At 37.8% G+C, this 23007-nt stretch overlaps 1 long non-coding RNA gene across 1 annotated transcript in view; it reads left to right on the top strand.

Moving 5' to 3' along the window:
• The first annotated feature begins 5425 nt into the window (after positions 1-5425).
• Positions 5426-23007, top strand: part of LOC134804953 (uncharacterized) — a 56027-nt gene continuing 38445 nt past the window's right edge. The window contains exon 1 of the long non-coding RNA XR_010146212.1: positions 5426-5468. This is a non-coding gene — a long non-coding RNA (uncharacterized LOC134804953). The remainder of the gene's footprint in view (positions 5469-23007) is intronic.

Consider the following 23007-nt stretch of genomic DNA (forward strand, 5'->3'; position numbering starts at 1 on the left):
TCAGATTCATATAATATGTATTCTCATTTCTTTTATTGACTTTATTTTCTTTTACTTTTGTAAGAATTTGATATGTTTTCTGAAAGAGCTACGTATTTGTATGATTTCATGTACATATATGTTTTTTTATCATATTTATATAAAGTTATATACTTACTGAGTATAATTGCATGAATTCTATAGTAATTTAAATTGTATTTTTCTTATTTACTCGTAATGCATGTTAATTATAAGATGTAATAATGTTTTGAAAAGATGTGTCCCGCCGAGTTTGTTGCCGGTCCCGTATTGGGATACCCTCCTCCAATTGAGGGAGGATTTAAATCTTCTCGAGGCAGAGGTGTACGGTTGGAGCCGGTATAGATTTATTTGACGTTCATAAGCGCATTGTAATATGCCTACTTGAATAAACTATTTTTTATCTTTTATCTTATCTTTATCTTACCTACTGATTATGCAAATTAGCCTTGTCTTTCTGCTTTCCTCTTATTCTACATATATGAAAAGTTTTAACTCGGGTGAAAGGCACCAAAGCATCATTTCATCCCTTTCTTAACAATCTCTACACTAATAGTTAGGTAGCTCCAGTTTAGCCCATTGTGACGGAAGGGAAGCTACGGAACCCTACACTGAGCATGGTCCGACATGCTCTTGGCCGGTTTTTTATTAGTTATGACTAGTGATTGTTATCAACGTGCTGCATTGGTAGCAAAGAATGGTTGACACAAAAACAAATACGCAAGTATTTAAAACATTATATATTTCACAAATTATGAGATTTATATACATATTTATAATCACTTACGTACTTATCCAAATTATACTGAATAAACGACTAAAATTTGCTCAACATATTTGGCTGTCAGTCGTTCATGTCGATTGGAAAAAATCCATTTTAAATAGCTAAATGACCTTTCTACGTTAACAGAAGTCACAGGAAGGTTAATTTAAGTCTCTAAAATATTGCACACTACTATAAGGTTGTATTTTTATGACATTTAATTGATTTAATGTCATTTGACGTAGGTACATTGTTTTAAAAATATATTAGGGCGGAAAAGGTTTTGTACCGTAAAGAGTTATATCGTCGCTATACTTACTCAACCTCATATCTGCAACAATCATTTGATGGAAATGTCGCTTTTCTTTCATTCGGAATAGGGGTGTTTTTGTCATCAAATGAGTGTTGCAGATACGAGGTTGAGTAAGTATAGCGGCGATATCTAGAGGTGTAATCCTAAGAGAAGTATTTATTTTATAGTTAAGAACAAAAGTGAATATTCAAATGTATCTGGGGGCACGGTAGTGCCCCCGCCAAGACGAGCAAAGCGAAGCGCAAGGGCACTACTTACCTTTTCTTGAAGCGCTTCGTCGTTTTTTTGAACCCTCATAACTTGGGTTTAGATTATATCAGATAAACAAAATTCTCGGGATATGATGTCAATAGTGAAATTATTAAGCACAAAAAAATTCAATTGCATAGCTCTTATACTTTAGATTTTATTCATGTCTAAAAAACCCCGATTTCGTCACTGACTCACTGTTGATCATCAAAACCAAGGGTACTTCCTGAAGTCCTAGGAAGCTAAAATTTGGTATGTAAGATAGTCTTAGTACACAAACAACAAAAAAATTCAAAAACTTGAAATTTTTAGCCCCTAAGGGGGTGAAAAGGGGGGTGGAATTTTGTATGGGGAATCAATAACCGCTGAACCGATTTAGTTGAAATTTGGTATGCGTATCAAGTCCCCGTGACAATGACTTTTTATGATATTTTCAACCTTTGGTCTTCAAATCCTGATGCTGCAGAAACACTGCTTACCTTAACCGAGAGTATTACAGACTTGCTAGTGTAACTATATTATTGTTGCAATGAAACAAATCCTTAGTGACTTATTACTTATTACTGACCTCCAACTCTTCAGTTCTGATGCTGCACGGTTACTGCCTACCTTAATCACCAGGATTGATACAGTTCTGATTCTTGAGTAGGATTTTAAGTATTGGGCAGGGGCACTTGCATTTAATAATGACCTGCAACTCCTCAATCGTGATGATGCAAGGTTACTGTCTACCATAACCGACCGGTTGGAGAATGTGTCAATTTTAAAGTAGTGCTCTATGTTTTAGGTAGAGGCATTTACGTTTCATATTGTCCTCCCAACTCTTCAGTTCTGATGCTGCAGGGTTACTGCCTGCCTTAACCACCAAGATTAATAAAGTTCTGATTTCAAAGTAGGATTTAAAGTATTGGACAGAGGCACTTGCATTTAATAATGACCTCCAACTCCTCAATCGTGATGATGCAAGGTGTGGCCTGCCCACGCTATATAACCCCTAGCTTGGAAAATATGCGAAGTCCCAAGTAATCATTTTAGTATGAGGGCGCCGAAGAAACTTATGTCTTATGTTCCGTGTTTTAGGACTAACCTTCTAGACGCTTCGGGCCTTCGCATTTAGACACTTATACTATAGTTCTGTGTTTGAGTATTAACCTCCCAGACGCTACAAGCCTTCAGACACTTGTACTATTGTTCTCTGTTTGAGCACTAACCTGCCGGACGCTTCGGACCTTCGGCCCTACGCGGAGCTCGGCCTTCGGCCTTCGCAATTAAGACACTTGAACTATTGTTCTCTGTTTGAGCAAAATCCCTATTATGTTTATAATGCTTTAAAATTTCTAAAAACTTGCAATTTATAATAATACATAAAATTCCTGACTTATAATTTATATAAGCCCTACATAGATGGCGCTAGAAATAGGTACCTACGTAACTTTTATAAAAACCTAAGTGTTATAATGTTTTAAAATTATGCCTGCTTATATGACCTTGTATTATCGTAGTTTCTATAAACGAATATGTCATTTTTAGCATATTTCTAGCTGGTATATCAACTCTTACAAAAATGAATGAAATCCCACCAAAACATTTCATGTAAAGTGTTGCCAAGACTAGGCGCATAAAGCTTTTACACTAAAAAGTTATCAGATCCCGTAGTAGGTACCAAGACTTTTACTCCGTCAGTCCTAACTTTATAAGCTCTAACAGTATAAAGCCAACATCTTTGTCAAACAGTACGGCTTGGCCGTTTCGTTGCAGTCACATAAACACTCCCTCAGTGGACTTGTTGTACAAAGTAGTAACAAAAATCTTTCAAATTCTGAAAGTGTCATTACGGGATTGTCTATATGACAGCAAAGAAACGGCCAAGCCGTACTGTTTGACAAAGATGTTGGCTTTATACTGTTAGAGCTTATAAAGTTAGGACTGACAGAGTAAAAGTCTTGGTACCTACTACGGGATCTGATAAATTTTTAGTGTAAAAGCTTTATGCGCCTAGTCTTGGCAACACTTTACATGAAATGTTTTGGTGGGATTTGTTTTTTTTGCCAACCATACCTTTTGCTACGAAAACTGCACGTTGATAACGATCACTACTTATGACTCATGGTCATACCTAAATATTCAATAGTTTAATGAATAAAATAATCACACCAACACGTTTAGGTATTTTAGGTATAGTATAGATTCATAGATAATAATATAGAAATGACCTGGTAGGTACTTGCCAAAATCCCCCCTCACCCCCACGTATGATTTAGTGAGATTCAGCTTGACTCCCGTCCCCTCTGAAGCAATTAATGGACACGCCCTTACCAGTCTGAAAACTACTTATAGCCCCATTTAAATATTTATTTTATTCTGCTTTCAGTATTTGTTGTTATAGTGGCAACAGAAATACATCATTTGTGAAAATTTCAACTGTCTAGCTTTTACGGTTCATGAGATACAGCCTGGTGACAGACAGACGGACAGCGGAGTCTTAGTAATAGGGTCCCGTTTTTACCCTTTGGGTACGGAACCCTAAACGGTAGAAAAAAATATAAGGTTCATTTTGAATAAGTTTTTACTACAAAGTCAAATAAAATTGTGTTGTATTTTTCTTAGTCTATTATTTCTAAGTTCAAAGTATACTTTTTACTACAAATACTTTTTCACATCACCAATTCGAAAAAGAGAAGTCTATTTCTCCCTGCTACGAGTCAAAGTGGCACTTTTCTTCCCTGTTAGGAGGGATCAAAGTAACACTTTCCTGTTCTAGGACACAAGCTTATATTTTTTTGCACATTATTATTTTAGCTTAAATAATATTTTTAGACATCATAATTACCTCATAGGTGATGTGAAAAGCAGTATGTGTCACGTGATAGCAAAATTATTTCCAACTTGGGAGTACGCGTAACACACTTGAATCCTTCACTACGCTCAGGATTATAAGTACTTTAGGATCCCTCGCTACTTTCGGGCTTCTATTATAGAATCCTTCGCTTCGTTTAGGATTCAGTGTACGCCTTCGCCGTAAATATATCATTTTGCTCCCTTGTGACACAATCTACTATAATATTGTAACACAATTTTCAATCATAGATAGGTCTATGCCTTCGATGCCTAAACTGTCAAAAAATTACAATATGGCGGATGAAACTTTGGAATGCCACGTAGGCTAATTTCGTTAAACTTTCGTTTTTTCTTCGCAAGTGTGATGAAAAACATTGTTTACTCCGGGGGTAAGAATATTGCAAACTCTAGTCTTTAATTCACTCCAGTTGTCGTGAATTAAAGACTCGAGTTTGACCCTCGTTTCTAATATTTCACTTACTCCCATCCCTCGTTGCACAATGTACTATTTTAGTCTACCTACCTACCGTAAAGTGCTCTCAACTTAATAAAATTTTTAGAACGTATTAAAATCCTACGATTTTATTTGAAGTTTTTTAGGTAATAGGTACAATATCGGATCAAGTTCAATAGTTATTTGTACAACAAGAGATCAAAGTTTGATATTTCTTCGAGTGCTTATTTTGAGTCCCGTGCAAGCGAAAGATTCTATAATAAAGCGCACGAGATGTAAATAACTTTGATCTCGTGTAGTACACAAAATTTTTCACCCTAAGCAGTGAGAACAGGTACCTATTAAACAACTTGAAAAATGTAATCCTTTTTCATCACTTAATACCTGCACTCATGTTTTCTTAAGATATACAATTAAGTTTAATTACCGCAATCGAACACAAAAACCAAACGTAATAATAAATTTCAGTAAAATAATATGGAAATAACGAACATCAACTTACACTTCATTTGACAACTTTTTTTTGTAGAAAAAAAAAAACTTTGTAAGATACGGTCCGAATTGCGGATACGTACTATTTGTCAACTATGGTAGAAATTCTTAAAAGTAAAATAATTAATTTTACGTGATAATCTGTGTATTTTTTGAGTTCATTATTTTAATTGTACAATAAAATACCTAAAATATAGTATTTTATCAGTTTTTATCAAATCTTAAACTTTATTTTTATTAATTGATTATTAAGAATTCATACTCGTACGTAGTTTGGAACGATGCGGTCTGAAGTTTTCGGGGGTCTATTATAAACCGTCAATATACCGTTGAATGTCGTTGTAACTTTTTTTGTCTGTTTCTTTTTGCTAACAGTCTGAAAGGAACAGAGATAATAGAACCCAAGTATTTCGAACTTGTATTAGACCCCGCATGTTGAAATGACATTTGACTATAAAGGTCACTTGAATGACATTTTGTCTCACTCAGTGAGCAAAATCGTATTTTGCTCACTGTTTTTAAGAAGCAAAGTACCCTTGTTCGAGCTGCTGAGGTATAGTTATTTATTTTACAAGGGGGCAAAGTTGTTGTTTAACCGCTCGTGCTAATATTGATACACGAGCAAGCGAAAGATTCCAAAATTGAACCACCAGCGTAGCGAGTGGTTCGAAAAATAGAATCTTGAGCGTTGGAGGGTTTCAAAGCACAAGGGTTAAACAAAATTTGCCCCCGAGTGAAACACAAAATTTTTCACCACACCATCCCGAAGCAAATATTACTTAAATGTAAAATGTCAAACAAAATCAAACCAAATCAAATCCAAATGAATGTTATTAAATATTTATCATCCAAAATCATCATTTAAAAGTCAATTCTACCAGCCAACATAAGAAAACAACTTAAAATTTGCATTTGATTACTTCGCCTCACATGTGAATAAAATGCAACTTTGCTATCAGTTTTTGAAGTGCAAAGTAAGCCTTTCCGAGCTGGTGTGGTGAAAAATAATAATCAGTTTAACTGGCATATCATTAAGGTTACCTAGTTTACATAGAGTCAGAACGAGAAAAGTCTGCAGCGATTTTGATATCCCACGCAGTGCAAGTGTCATTTTAAACGTCAAACTTCTATGAAATTATGATGTATAAATAACACTTGCACTGCGTGGGCTATCAAAATCGCTGCAGACTTTTCTTGGTCTAGCTCTACCTACCTTTTCTTACTTTATTAAAAACATAATTATGGCTTCTTTTATATCCGGCGTCGGGACCGAGGTCGTATTTCTATTTGTATATGACTGATTTCGACAGCATTGGTTGATGCTGCATGAGCTGAGCTGACTATAGAAAGAAAAAAAGATTAAGAAATTTTGCCCATGTGCTCCATCGCCTCCACCATCCGTCCGTACTGCAGGTACCTACTAACTAGGTAACTATTAGAACAAAAATGATGGTCGGGTATAAACTTTACTCACCTAGGTATTTGGATATATTTTAGGACCTTAAATTAGACACTAAAACATGCATGGACGTGCCTGCAACCGAATAAGTCGACAACGACTCACAATGGCTATAGGCCGCAGTTCAATGGCATCGATGTCGGCTGATGGGATCGCGACGCGCCTTAACCGGACACGGCCGGGCTGGAGCGGGCGTCCTGCATACTCGAGCCGTCCCAGTCCAACTATAAGCCGATGCGTTTACGTATGGGTATGTAGGTTGTTTGTGTCCCGGCTCGGTGCAACGCGCGGCCGTGACGTGCCCGCGACCGCGCGCGACGTAAACACCAAGCAAGGTCAACCGCCTCGCGACCATATTATCCTAGTACATCGTTGCATTTTATGTGACACCAAGAGCCCCGGACCTGTGGCGGCAGTGGCGTTCAGCGCTGACTTAAACAACTAATAAAAACTTTTTACAATAAAAAGCAAACCGACTTCAAAAAGGATGAAATAAAATATTATCCTTTTTGAAGTCTATGCGTTACCAACTGATATGTTTGAAGTCGGTGCCAAGCCAAATTTTGAAGCATACCATAATTTTGGTGCGATTCGATAAGGATGTACCTACGTTGGATTGCCTTACACGACGACAACGAACATACTTTCTGTAGGTACAGTCGACGTTAAAAATATGTTTACACTTTTCGCCTTATAACAAAGGTGTAAGGTGCAAAAGTGTAAACATATCTTTGACGTCGATTGTATCTAAGAACACACCTCAGAACACACGATCAAACCTTCTTGGCCCAGTCTGTACCATGTTTGTCGGCACATTAGTGGAAATCCAATGCATTTTTTTTTCGTCGTATTTTTTAAAGAGCATTTCTTACTAATGCTCGAACAGTCTATAGCACGCAAGTGTGAGATTGGGACTGAGTAATTTCCCGTCCCTTATCCAGAGGGACATTTCAAAATATAAAACAATTCAAGAAATTTACCTTCTTGCCAAGTTTCACCTAAAGCGGTTCAGTTGTTTAGCCATGAAAAGGCGACAAAGAGGCAGACAGAATTACTTACACATTTGTAATAGTTATTAGTACAGTTCTAATGGGATTTATAGCCATAAAGCTGATTATTTTTGACTGGTATTGTTACTACTTGGCTTGGCACCGACTTCAAACATATCAGTTGGTAACGCATAGACTTCAAAAAGGATAATATTTTATTTCATCCTTTTTGAAGTCGGTTTGCTTTTTTTTGTAAAAAGTTTTTATTTTTCCATTTTTAGTTTTAACGCATTGTTAAGAGCGCGACGCATGAATGAAAAACAAGATCATGTTTAACACTAAATTCGTGTACCTATTTCTTTAATAAATATGTAATCAGGAATTTTCTCGAGTCCGTCTGGGAAATTATAATTCCTGTCACTACTACACTAAATCCATCCTCCGCCCCGCCACTGACCCAATCCCTCAACGCCCCGATCACTCAACCTCACAGCGCATCAACCCCTGATCCAGGAACCCCTCGACCCTGAACCAGAAATTTTCTCGAGTCCGTCTAGGAAATTATAATTCCTGTCAACTAAATCCATCCGCCCGCCCCGCCACTGACCCAATCCCTCAGCCCCCCGATCACTCAACCTCACAGCACATCAACCCCTGATCCAGGAACCCCTCGATCCTGAACCAGCAACCCTTCAACCACCATTCCCCGACCCCTTAATCCCTGACCCCTTAACTCCTAACCCTAATCCCCGATCAGTAGCCTTACCAGCTTACCACGAGTTTGACATTGATATATTCGCTAGCATGTTTGTAACTTGTTTCCTATGCATCTCGCTCGTACTAACCTTAGTGTGAGCGAGATGCATAAAAAGTTACATTTAGATGCATCTTGTTAGGGAATAACGACTTGTTAGCGAATGTGTCAATGTCAAACTCGTGGTAAGGCTACAGTTGCAGTACATCAAATTGGTGGTTTTCGGAAGCAAATGCTTGAGTTACTTTAGAAAACCCCGAAATCACTTAACACGTGCCTTTAAAAATTGAGGAGTTCCCTCAATTCCTCATGGATTCCATCATCAGACCAGAACCAAAAATAATACGGAAACACCTTGGAGGTAACTTCTTCCAAACAAAAAAAGAATTACTCAAATCGGATCACAGGTGCCGGAGTAATCGCTGAACATACTTACATTTAAAGAAATCATCATCATTATCATCAAAATAATCATCATCATCAGGTCTACTTCATCAAATTGGTGGTTTTCGGGAGAAAATGCTCGAGTTGCTTAAGAAAACGCCCAAAACACTATGCATGTGCCTTTAAAAATTGAGGAGTTCCCTCAATTCCTCATGGATCCCATCATCAGAACAGAACCAAATTAAAATGGGACCAACTCGGAGGTAGCTCCTTTCAAACAAAAAAAGAATTACTCAAATCGGACTACGGATGTCGGAGTAATCGGTGAACGTACATAGAAAAAAAAAAAAAAAATAGCCTCAACCGAATACAGAACCTCCTCCTTCTATGAAATTGAAGTCGGTTAAAAATAGACGGACAAAAGCAAACGCCACTTCTTAGCAATGCCGAAAAATTATTGAATGTATACATACGAAGCAAGAAGGTCCCTTGTGTGCATCTAAGTTCACATACAACACTAAATACAACTAGGAAAATAAGTCCTATATGACGCCGTAAGCATGTTTTCCCGAGTCAATCAGGATTTTTCCATCTGTAACTATTCAATCTAACCTGACCTATCCTAACCAGTTATCCAGCAGCGTAATTTAATAATGTTTTAGAGTTCCGTAGCCAAAAGGACAAAAACGTAATATGTAAGTATATGGTCCTAAATGCAGGTTTCTCTCGTAGCGTATTATCTGAATTGCCATACAGCGAAGGAATGCTCTTAGCACCTTTGGTACGATGAGAGTATTTTTAGAGATCCGTAGCCAAAATGGCAAAAACGGAACCCTTCGTCGGGCGGTAGTTTCGTCATGTCCGTCTGTCCGTAGTATCCGTCCGTCCGTATGTCACTGCCATTTTACTGGAACTTATATGTAAGGTATAGTCTGTCAAGCCATTTCCGTCAGTAGAAAAGAACGGCAATTTAAAAAAACTGCCAAGTGCGAGTCGGACTCGCGTTCCAAGGGTTCCGTACATTACCCAATTTTTAACAATGTATTTTTATATGTGAAACACGTGTAACGCCTTTAAAAAACCCGTAGGGGTAGGATCAAAAACTATTAAGTAATTAGTCCGACTCACGCTTGACTGCATATTTTTAATAGGTTTTCCTGTCATCTATAGGTAAAGAACTATTTTGTATATTATTTTCAAAATTTTAGACCCAGTTCACCCCGTAGTTTCGGAGATAAAGGGGGGAGGGGAATGGTCATTTATTGTATTTTAAAATTACAAAAAATATATATTTGAGATTCTCAAAATAAGCTCTTTCATTTGATATGTAACACGATATAGTTTAAAAAACATTATTTATTAATTTTCTCATTTACCCCCAAAAAGTGGCCTCCATGTTTAAAATTCATTTGTTTCCGTAAGATGTCCGTCTTTGGGTCACGAATTTACATATGTGTACTTACCAAATTTCAACTTAATTGGCCCAGTACTTTTGGAGAACATGGGCTGTGACAGACGGACAGACAGACAGACGCACGAGTGATCCTATAAGGCTTCCGTTTTTTCCTTTTGAGGTACGGAACCCTAAAAACGGCCAAGTGCTCGCGTTCCAATGGTTCCGTACATTACCCAATTTTTAACAATTTTTTTATATGAGAAACGCGATTGAATTGCCTTTAAAATACCCGTAGGGGTCGGATTAAAAACTAAGTAATTATTCTGATTCACGCTTGACTGCATATGTCTTATTAGGTTTTCCTGTCATCTATAGGCAAAGAACTATTTTGTATATTTTTGTCAAAATTTTAGACCCAGTAGTTTCGGAGATAAAGGGGGGGGGGAATGGTAATTTTTGGCTATTTTCTTAAATAACTTCTAAACTATTTATTCGAAAATTACAATAAAATATATATTTGAGATTCTCAAAATGAGCTCTTTCATTTAATATGTAACACGATATAGTTTAAAAAACATTATTTTTTAATTTTCCCATTAACCCCCAAAAGTGGCGTCTATGTTTAAAATTCATTTGGTTCCGTAAGATGTCCGTCTTTGGGTCACGAATTTACATATGTGTACCAAATTTCAACTTAATTGGTCCAGTACTTTTGGAGAAAATGGGCTGTGACAGACGGATTTCGCGCCTGCTTCTACTGACAAAGTTGTTTGACCGGCTATATAGGGTAATTGCGTGATTACCGTTCAGTGTCAGTTTCCGTCCACTTGACGGATTATAGCAAATAATACATTTCATTTTTAATTTACTACTTGCGAAATATAATTATTTTGTAGATCTATACAAAATCAATCAAACATTCATTACAAACCCGGTATAAAAAATGGACGTCTAAAATCTAAGATTAGGACGTCAAAAAAAACATAGAAATGTTGACATTTTAATGTCGACTATTGGTTAAACTACTTATGCCATATTCCATTCAAAATATTCAACACTCATGAATGCAGCAGATACTTCCCGTAGATACCTACAGATACCTACCTTATGAGTACTTTTTTACCCGACTACGGCAACAAAAAAGGAGGGTTATGATTTTGACCGGTATGTATGTGGGTATGTATGTATGTATGTTCATTTGTTCACTCATAACTTCTAAAGTACACATTATAATTTGACAAACGATATGTCATTCGAATCGTCTTAATCGTCCGCTGGTTATAGGCTACATGACGTCACAAAAAAATGAACACGGCGCCCTCTAGTAAAGTCACGAACCAAAAAAATAAAAATAAGTAATGATTACGTGTTGTATATCATTTGAAAAAGCTCAATTAGCACATTTCAAATATATACATATTGTTAGCTTTTGCACCCGGCTTTGCTTGCATGCACCCGATAAAACATTAATTTATCGGGTAGGTAATTCGAACTACGAATCTACAAGCGCTCTGGTTTCTATCCGCGTATTGCCCTACTACGGCGATACAAGAAGGGATTTGCAAAAGTAATTTGTTTGGCCGCTATATAGTTACATGGTGTTTTTTTAATGACCTGCAATATTTTATAACGTGAATAGGTATAGAAGTCCAGATCAGCCAAAATGTATGAAACAGCCGTACAAGAGACGTACGAGGCACGCTGTAGGCGTTCCAAAGCCGGGCGCCAAAGGCGCCCTCATACTAGAAGCTGGCGTCCACTAGACTCGCCGAGGCGAATCGAATCGAATCGCAATAATTCGCCTCCTATATTTTCTATGCAACTGCGTCCATTGAAGAAAAGCCGCGGCGCGCCGATTCTTGTGTAAAAATAAGAGGCGAATTATTGCGATTCGATTCGATTCGTCTCGGCGAGTCTAGTGGACGCCAGCCTTAAAAGAGTCGGGCGTAGCCCGACGTACGAGGCACGCTGTACGTGTTCCAAAGCCGGGCGCCTCCGGCGCTCTCATACTAAAAGAGTCGGGCGAAGCCCGACGGACGAGGTACGCTGTACGCGTTCTAAAGCCGGGCGCCGACCCATACCAAAAGAGTCGGGCGTAGCCCGACGTACGAGACACGCTGTACTTGTTCCAAAGCCGGGCGCCTTCGGCGCCCTCATACTAAAAGAGTCGGGCGTAGCTCGACGTACGAGGCACGCTGTACGCGTTCCAAAGCCGGGCGCCTTCGGCGCCCTCATACTAAAAGAGTCGAGCGTAGCCCGACGTACGAAGCTCGTTGTACGTGTTCCAAAGCCGGGTGCCTTCGGCCCCTCTTACTAAAAGAGTCGGGCGTAGCCCGACGTACGAAGCTCGCTGTAGGCGTTCCAAAGCGGGCGCCTTCGGCACCCTCATACTAAAATAGCCCTACGTACAAGACACGCTGTACGCGTTCCAAAGCCGGGCGCCTCCGGCGCCCTCATACTAAAAGAGGCGGGCGTAGCCCGACGTACGAGGCGCACTGTACACGTTCCAAAGCCGGGGGCCGAAAGCGCCTCCATGCCAAAGGATGGCGCAGCCCGATATATGCGGCGCTCTGCGTGCATTTCTGTACTGAGGATGCCCTCGAAAAAGTAATATAAAGTGACTTCAAATAGTAACGAAGTCATGACCCCAAAATTAATTAAATAAAAAATAAGTTCAGAAACTAAAACCCGACTACTGCAAATCGCGCTCTAAAAAGTATGAAAGAAGATAGAATTCTTTTCTGGAATTGTCAAACAGGAAATATTAAAAATGTTATATTTTTTTTTTAATAAAAAAATACAACGTAATATAATTTACTACATGAAAATAATTCTATCTTCTTTCATACTTTTTAGAGCGCGATTTGCAGTAGTCGGGTTTTAGTTTTTGAACTTATTTTATACCTAACGCTAAGAAAAGTAATTGATATTCACTTAAATGTGAGTAGGTATTTTAATTACCGTGGTAATGTGTATGTGTATAATGTAATGAATGATGCTTCGGTGTGCTATTTGTGATTCACCGGCATACGGTAACGGTAAGCTTTACGTGTCGGCGAGACGGTAGACCTAGCCTACTTCCGAACACAAGGAGCCGCCATTCGATGGTGATTGGTGATGTATGGTTTGACGGCATCTGAGCAAATTGACCGTAGACAGTCTTGGAAAGGGGAAACATAGATACCTACATATAACATACTACATCACTATAGAGAGTTCTGAATACATCTCTTCTTCTTTACCGTCACAAGCAGGCGTGTCTCACTCCGCGATTTCGTCGCTTTGCTACAGGTAGCTAAAAGTACATCCGTTCCACACCAATTTTGGTGGCTAGCCATAAGCCGCGCGTGGCGATGTCGCCACCTAGCGGCCATATCTCTGCTGATCGTAACAGACGCGTTTTGTTAGAGAGTGAGTTCAGTGAGTCTTCTGTACCTAGTACTATTATTTATTCTGTGTCACAAGTACTCTTGTCAGAGTGGTCGTGGTCGTCATATGCACACCTCGGAATTTTGGGTACGAAAATGATTTTTCTACTCGTCCTATGGTTGAATTAAGATTTCTAAAGTAGAATCCTGAGCGTAATGAGGGATTCAAGTGTTAACGCCCATGACGAAATAATTTTGATACCGTGTGACACATACTGCTTTTCACATCAACTATGAGGAAATAAAAAAAATCTTAGTGTTGCCACTTTTTAATTTCTACTCTTTTTTGCCAGACTGTACATACGATGTTAATACATAGTTAATTATATTAATATTTTATACTGGCAATGAAATGTCGTTGAACAGAAAAGTGCCACTTTGATCCCTCCTAGCAGGGAAGAAAAATCAATTTTCTGATTACGTGATGTGAAAAAAAATAGTACATTAAGATACAAGTGCGAAAAGTAGAAAATTTGGCAACGAGTGGCGATAAATTGAAACACGACCGAAGGGAGTGCTTTAAATCGACACGAGTTGCGAATTACCTTTTCGCACGTGTATTGTACAACGTTTTACAGTAAGGCCCTTTAAATGTTTAAACATAGGCACGTATTGTCCTTAATCCCGCCCTAGGGCGGTACAGAGTAGCACTATATCTACTGTAAAAGCTATAACTACTCGACTAAATAATAATATTAAACAATAAAGTAGCTTCGCACTATGCTACCATTTTATGGCCTTCATCAGAAGTTCCACTTCACCGAATAAGTAGCTTCGCACTATGCTACCATTTTATGGCCTTCATCAGAAGTTCCACTTCACCGAATAAGTAGCTCCGCACTATGCTACCATTTTATGGCCTTCATCAGAAGTTCCACTTCACCGAATAAGTAGCTCCGCACTATGCTACCATTTTATGGCCTTCATCAGAAGTTCCACTTCACCGAATAAGTGGTACGGCGAGAAAATGCACGAGTTAGGTATTTAATAATTACTTATTAAGTATTACAAAATACCCCAATTACTATAGCCCTGTCCCTATAATATTTAAAGCGTCGTTAGATCTTGTTCTGATAACAATGGTACCAACTGTAAAGTACCTATACCCTTCCAAAAAGAATAACAATATTTCAAATAGGTCCAGTCGTCTTTTATAAATTGGAGAACAATGTTTTTTCCAAAGTACTGTCACATACATTACTTTTTTTTCGGCAAGAGCTAAAGTACTTACCAAACTGTTTATCTGTCGTTTTGTTGCTGCCAGCTGAAATCAAATATTTATTAGTCCTTTAAATTAACTGTAAATAAATATCCCAATTTTTCTTTTCTTGTGTGTATGACTAACTTTTCCCAGGATTTTAATTATTATTTACCAATCGAATTATGTATGCACATTTTTTGTTTTGAGTCTTGCTACCTCCGAAATTTTCCAAGATCATGTCAAGTAGTATTTACCTAAGCGTGGTATTCCAATTTCTTTGTCCAATGTCATTGCGTCTCACTCTCTCATAAGCAAAATGTGCGACGCAATACACATTGGACAAAGAAACCGGATAGGTGGAATGTAAGAGGTTAAGTACTTACTTGTCAAATGAAAACTTGAAATGATCTGTTATTTGATAATAATATGTATACATAAGTACCATCAGCTCCTTCTATTTTCATTGCACTGTTGAAAGTGTACAAAGTTCTTATTTTTAATCTGTAGAGTTATTATTTCTACTAATTACGTGTTGCGTGTTTACGAATTACGTGTTTTTAAATAAATTATGTTTATGTTTAAATATGTTTAATTGCGACTCTCCATCTTATTGAATATGGCGAAAACTAATCTATCAGGTTTGTTTGTGTGTTTCCATTTGGTTTCTGCTCTAGCAGAATAAACAACTCAAATTATCACAAGAACCAGTGAGTCGAGCCACTGAAAATACATAAGCAAAGGCATCGAGCGGCTCATACAAAACGATTACCTTCAGTGTTGAATTACAGCGGGTCTCTCCGTTATTTTATGCCAAAATGATGCATCTGTAGCCTTCAAGGCAATGGCCGGGTGATATTTTCAAGCTCAGAACTTTTTAATAAAACATTACGAGTATGTCCTGTTTTTACCGAGCCACCGGCGCGTCGGCGCATCGGATCGACGCGGTCCCCATCATTGACCGCAATATAAATAAAATAATATATTTACCTACATTCCTGCTTGTTTACACAAGTTCAGAGCATTACTACTTTGTAATTTAGTACTGTCATTGTTGTATATATTATTCTGCTTATTTAATGAACAGTTTTCAGTATGTAATGAAATTTACGAGACGTCCAAAAGAATACTGCCGACGCTATAAAAAGAAGTTCTTAGTAAAAAGAAATCTTAATTTAACCAAAGTTTTAAAATATAGTTTTATAAGCTTAGTCAGGTATTTTAAACCTAAATAAAAATCTTAAGAAGACCTATAAGTACTTAAGATTCTAAGTAACTTTGTCTAACTCTGTCTAGTCCGAACTATTTATAGCTTAGCAGTTCGAAAATTTAAACTATGCTATAATAATATATTGAATATTTCTGACTTAAATGAAAAATAAAAATAATTTTATTAAATAAAATATCAAGTTTCATTTCATTTCATAAGTAGGTACCTATTTTTATTTTGAACTTGAACCGATTTGTACTATATATTTTAATTTGATTTTCTATCGAGTGAACTGTGCTGTGTGTGTAGTTGTGTACCTACCTACTAGGTAGTAGTAGTATGCAACTACAGCTAGTACTCAGATAGGTACTTACTGGTAGGTAAAAACATTTCTGTTATAAATACAGAAATTTTTGTTACTGATGTCGAAAACTACCCAAGTAACAAAATTTGCTACTATAAAAGTCCTGAGAACGTTTTGGAGCGTGCTAATTAGTGTTCATGATTTGCACTATAATGGTGTTGTAATCGTTTACAAAACCCCGAATAGGCCCTAATTTTATCACTGATTTATTCTATAAACATTACATAAAGCCTCTCACGGTGATAAATCAACTCTATGGTTGAAATGTAAAAGTGACGAGAAACGCTCTTTAGTACTAAAATAGTGCTGTCTGCAACGTTTATGTCGCAATTTGGAATTATAAAAGTAACCTAAACATGTTTATAGTGCTATTTTGCACCGTAAACGATTCCAGTGATCTTTTTTATCGCACTTATATCGGTAAGTTCATTCGCGATTGTTTCTTAAAGTGACATTTGTATTTAGGTAATAAAAAGGACGCACTAAAAAACATTCGTGGACCGTTACTATGCCGGTACATTATACATGCGAAAATAATTGTATCGATAAAATCATTATGCTGATTTCAAATTTGACAATGCGCTCTCATAATTTTCATGTTTTAATCGAACGAGCGAGCGAAGCGAAGCGAAGTTCTTACATTCGACTTTGAACACGCGGCTGGCTAGCGGCACGTCCCGGCATTTCTATGTTTTTAAGCTGAACTGTCAGAAGATAGTTTGATACTCAATAACTTAAGTAAATTTGTCCTAATTTAAATGAAATTGGGTACACGTGTAGTCGAGGGCATTATATTTTAGTCATTAAATTATGAGCAGGCCTGATCAAGAGGTTATTGAGCTAGAAGAGCTTAAAAGGCCAAAAAGCTGTTTGTGAGAGGTTTTGCTATTCTGGTCATTTTTTTGCAAGAAACATGGTCGAGTTTAGTATCAAATGAAAGTGCTCGACTTACACTTTATAATATCGTTTTTAAATTTACCATTTTGAAATAATTAGCAAGATAAAAATAAAATAGAATAAACATAATATATGTATTTGACATTTGACAGGAAATATTTCGGCTTAGCACAGATACAGTTTATTTTAATCTCTATGGTGGTGACTTAAATCCAGGGGAGGGACTGCCGTATACGAAGCCCTTTATTCGAAAAAATAGCGCCATCTATATTACTTAACGCTAAACTTGTAAATGGCGCTTCAAAATTGATGCAAAAAAGCAAATCTTGTCAGTAGAAAAAGGCGCGAAACTCAAATTTTCTGTGAGACCATATCCCTTCGCGCCTACATTTTTTCTACTGACAAGATCTGCTTGGCCAACTATATTATACATATTACGCTTTGCTTAAATTAATCAGTTAATTAGGGCTCCACAGACCTTGCAATAAATCCACGCGATCTTTGATCCATTGCCGCCTATAGAGCGACATAAAATAGTAGAAATTAAATAAAATGGAACTCAAAAATATCCATACTAAATTGTTGCCATGTGTAAGCATTTTACGTCAAAATGTGACAGTTACGTAGAAAGTGGCGCCCTGATTTATTTTCTATTATTTTATGTCGCACTATACGAGTACCTAAGTAGGTGCAACAAAGTCAATCGCTATATAATTTTTGGTTAACCGCGAGTTCTCAGTTCGGGGCGAACTACTAGTTAAATTTAAATTATTAAAATAAGGACTTGTCCCAACTGTGGCTGCTATAGTACACATAGGCTCCAGCCGTGCTGCTAATGTGCTATCATGGCAGAAAACAGCAGCCATATTTTAACGGATTAGGGTTAAGTTATTTAGCTACGTACCAGGTAACTTTTATGGTACTATACCGGGTGTGGCCTGTAACACGAGCAAATAATTAAAACATAGATTGTACTCCTCAAACGGTGACACTTTTGTTCAACAACTTTTAAAAATTATAAAATATTTAGACTCCCTATTTTTTATACAAAATAAATATTATCTTCAATGGACGCCATCGCCACGCCATATCATTGTGATTGACGTTGCTTGTCACGCCTTAAACATAACAAAATTCGCAATACATTGCGTCTTAGAATAAACTTTAAAGTGTATTAAAAGTCAAACCACAAGTTATTTTTAATAGTCGCTAAACAAATGTTGGTCAGTATGAGGAGTACAGCCTACAGTTTAATTTTTTGCTCATATTACAGGCCACACCCGGTATAGCACTATAGAAAAACCTTCATGACTTTTACAGAACTTAGCCTTATAGCGATGTTGAGAGAGCTTTTAAAAAGCTAAACCGTTACGTAATGGTCGTGCAAAGTCCTTTTATAGTGCAGATTGATCCTCTAATAGTGTTTACGATACTGCTACAATACTAGTACTATAAAAGTTATTTTGACGCATTATTAGTGTAAAATAGGTACCTACATAAAAGCGTCAGTAAAGTCGTCTATAGTATTAAATAGTACCATAATCGCTTTTTGCATATCTATTATTGTGCAGCACTTTAAAGATTCTTTTGTATGATCCTATAAGCGTTCTAAGAGCTAAATTATAGAGCTTAAATGCTCTTTAATCTTATAGAGCCAAAACACTCTGTTAAAAACCTTTATAGTACCTACAAGCAGTCACAATGGTTACCATTATAGGCCTATTATATCACTGATTGGTGATAAAATGCCTTAGTTATAGAACCTTTTGTTACTTGGGTAGTTAACTATTTATGACATTTTGCCCACTCGTCACAGGTGACCGCGACAGTGCATGGGAATCAAATATGCTTCAAGGGTTCCATGCCATCTTACGCCGACAAAGCCATGTGTTTCATACAGGGATTCTTTAATTTGTATTTTATGGTTGTTATAAAAACACACAACATTTTATATGAGAACCCACTTATATTTCAATTTAATGTTATTTTTTTCATTATTTCTTGCTACGGCGGTATAAAAATATTACTAATGCCAATTAATATGGTCACCCATAAGTACCTAATTGACGATTTACTTGTGAAAATCTGATGTAATTATGAATATTTGTGAACCTTACACGAAAGAACCCCAAAGATACGGAACGAACGTTATTTTAGCGAGCCTTTTAAAAGTCATGACAGTGTAAATGAAGGAACTGCTTTTTACACGCGAGTTGTCTGGATCGCCTCGGGCTCGCATGCGGCTCGCTGCAGCCTGTTCCCACGCTTGCAGCCAGTGCATTCACTGAACATATGGTCTCGAAAGCTAGTTCATTCCTAGTACATGTTGACCCCGAGATTCATAACAAATACGCGCAAGTGGAGACCAGACATATACTGATTCGGTTGCAGCGATGCGCCCCGTAAAAGCTTTATGAGTAACGCAAGGCCCAGGCGCTTCACTCCGCGTGAATCGCGCGCTCATATCTCTCGCCGACAACATCGCATAAAACATTACATACATGTAAAAGTTGACCAACTACCAAATCTCTTCCAATGTAAAAAGTTGTGAAATCTTGCGTTGAGTCATATCGAGCATTATTTTATACCTACCGTTAAATTGTTGGTTTGCTAAAGTACTTTCAAAGATTTTTGCAGAAACATACAGGTGACCCAAAAACACGTTGACAATTAATTTTTTTTAGTCTTACAAAATATCTATCAAAATTACAATAATTTAACTAAAATATAACGCATAGGTACTTACACAAGCGCAAAATTTATACACAAATGTAAACTTTTGTCAATAATTATGAACAATATGCTTGGCAAAGGTTGGCACAACCACCAGTGAGCAGTAGCACTGTTGGTTGATTACTCTAAAACTCTAAAGAAAGTAATTCACACGCGTTAATCTTTCAATCTCCTTTTGAGATCTCAAAAAATATGTATAAGTACTGAGATCTCGACGAAAATCCCAAAAATCGAGATTTCCTGCCAACGAGATCTCTGAGTTCCGAGATCTCGCATGATCGAGACTGCATTGCCTAGACGTACCTACCTACCTTGTGTTTACCAAAAAATACATTAGGTACGTCGTCTACCTAAGGAAGATAATGCAACAAAAAATTAAATCGCTGTATATGTAGCTAAATACAAAGTACGTTATATTTTCATGGAATAAATTAAGATTGTTAAACATTAAAATAAAAATTATATGGTTTTTTTTTTTCAAAATTGAGACTGATTTATGTTAAAATACGTTTCTCAATATCAATGACTACAATGAAAGGTTGGGAAAAGGCCAGACGGTATGCAAAACTCCAAGCCCGGATGTGTCCGGCCGAAACCCGGACGGATGATGACCGTAACCGAGCCGTCGCCTTAAGTGGAGTCAAGACGGGTTGATCAAACCGACCGATTTGATCAGAAATGAAATTGGCGTCAATCTTTAATTTAATCACCAATTTTAGATTTATGGGAATATTAATTTGAGCCTTCTAAATTACAAAAATGTCCCCAAACGAAAATACTCTAGCGTCACAAATTGCTATTATTGCGTTTGCACCTCCATTTTATCGGTAATATCGGTCCTAATCGGCGGACGAAATCGGCGAGCCAAATTGGCGTTTGCGTCCGCACGGCCTGATTCGATCGGACAATTTAATCAGATTGGCGAAAAATTTACTCGTCTGGACACGCCTTTGAGGCTCTTAGAGCCCGCGCACACAGAAAGCGGTCTGGAGTTCTGCGTTCCGCGTTCCGATTTCTGCTTTCTTTTCAATGTAGGTAGCTCCAATTATAACAAACACACAAACACAGCAGGCGTTAAGACCGCAGTGATCAGAGAGAACGCTATCGTTCTAGAGTTGTTTGCCGCCGAGACAAAGAACGCCAGAACGCCGCGATTTCAACCGCCGTTGAAATAGAAAAAAATATATTGAGCTATCCGTCCGTCCGTCTGTCTTTCACATCGCTAAATATGTATCTAGACTAGAGAATTCTTCCCCCTCCCTCCCCCCTTACCCCCCCCCCCCGCCATTATTTCCGAACTTTACCAATGAAAAATCGTGAAGTTTTTCTATAACTTTAACATTCATATTATAAATATTACCAGCATATTACAGGAAAAATAGAATCACGCCTCTATATCTTGAATTTTTTAATAAAAAACCTTTTACGAATGGAATTTGCAATTTTGCCACCTTTGACAGCGTTTATTATAACAAATTCGGTTCACATGATTTGCCGATAGATGGCGCTGTACATAATTATGCTTAATATACTTCTGGTCAAAAAGATTTTTGTGTTTATTATAGTTACATGAGATAGTTAAAAGTTTGCACGGAACCCTCGGTGTGCGAGTTAAATGCACTCGCACTTACTGGATTTTCTAGATGCCTGTAGGCTCCACAAAAGCAATACTTTTTCTTCGCGACGTGTTGCACGTACCGAAACCAAAAATTGGACGCAAAATTTCGCACGCCACTCAACTTCAAACGGTCAGCAGAACGTGGGCTCTTAAGTAGCCGCAACCCTCCCCTGCACCACGCAAGCGCCTCACAAACCATCTCGGTTAAACGGTAAGTCAGTATTGGGTTGTTATGAGAGTCGGTTGATAATGGAGCGGGTCGTGCGGTGGGCCGGCGGGAATGTCGTGGGACCAGTCGCCGCGCGCGGTGCAAATATTCACAGGCCGTTCCCTCAGCTGCTTGCCAGCTTCTTGGCGTACCTAGAGCTACCTACTCACTAGCCCCTTAACATTGTTGTATGTATACTTCGAATTACTTATAGGTAAGTACCTATTGAGGATCAGACATATTTTTTAAATCATCTATGTATACGTAGGTTTGGGTGGATGTGAAATAAGTAAGTATAGGTTATATAGTAATTCATTACTGTGTACATAGCTGCGTAGGTACCTACATAAGTATATTTCACGTCTTATATTTTAGGATACGGACATGCAGTTGTGAATTCTAAAATGGTACAAAAAGTGTAGCACGTGACCTGGTGACACCGCTCTTGGGGAGCTGGTGATCTTGGAGATCCAACAAAATTAGGTAGACTTTTCCCCATGCACTAACTTTAATTGACCCTAAAAAGCAAGTACTCGGAGTAGAATTGATTGACGCATGTCAGCTGTGTTGTTGGCGCAAGATGTTAGGGATTCCATGGACAGTACGCTGCGCTGCACTAATGTGTCAATACTGACGGAATTAAAAGTCCCGTGCCGCTTATCAATCATGTTAGACTATGTTATATATGTATCCTTTCGTCCCTAGAACAATACTTTACCCAGTTTAATTGGAACACTAAAAATTATTCTAAGATTTGCGAGACCCCTTAAATCTTGCAAATACCGAGATTGGTGACTATGCTGTAAGATTGCACTTACTACCCTAAATTAATACTTACCCGAAATGTACTTAGTGTCGTCGATTTTATTGGGCTTTATACTAATTGACATATTTGTATGTGTACGAACACATATGGTTATTGTTTATAGCCTACCTACCGAAAATATCGCCAACCACAACCGAGACATCTTTTTGTACGGGATTATATTGGTAGGTACGTCGTACCGACGTGCTGATACAACACGTTGCTTACGGGTTTTTGTAACGTATATTACTTTATTTAGGTATATCTAACTCACTAAGTAGAAAATATTTATCTTACTTGGCAATACATCTACCTATGTAGGTACGAGCTAATCATTCATTTAACTAGGTACGGATATTGCGCTCCGTTATGTGGGTTTCCTTTATTCGAAGACCCAGACCGTTACCATGCAGTCGGTGGACTTGGAGGACTGATTG

The sequence above is a fragment of the Cydia splendana genome, chromosome Z (assembly GCF_910591565.1).
Source record: "Cydia splendana chromosome Z, ilCydSple1.2, whole genome shotgun sequence".
In the NCBI taxonomy this organism is placed as follows: domain Eukaryota; kingdom Metazoa; phylum Arthropoda; class Insecta; order Lepidoptera; family Tortricidae; genus Cydia; species Cydia splendana.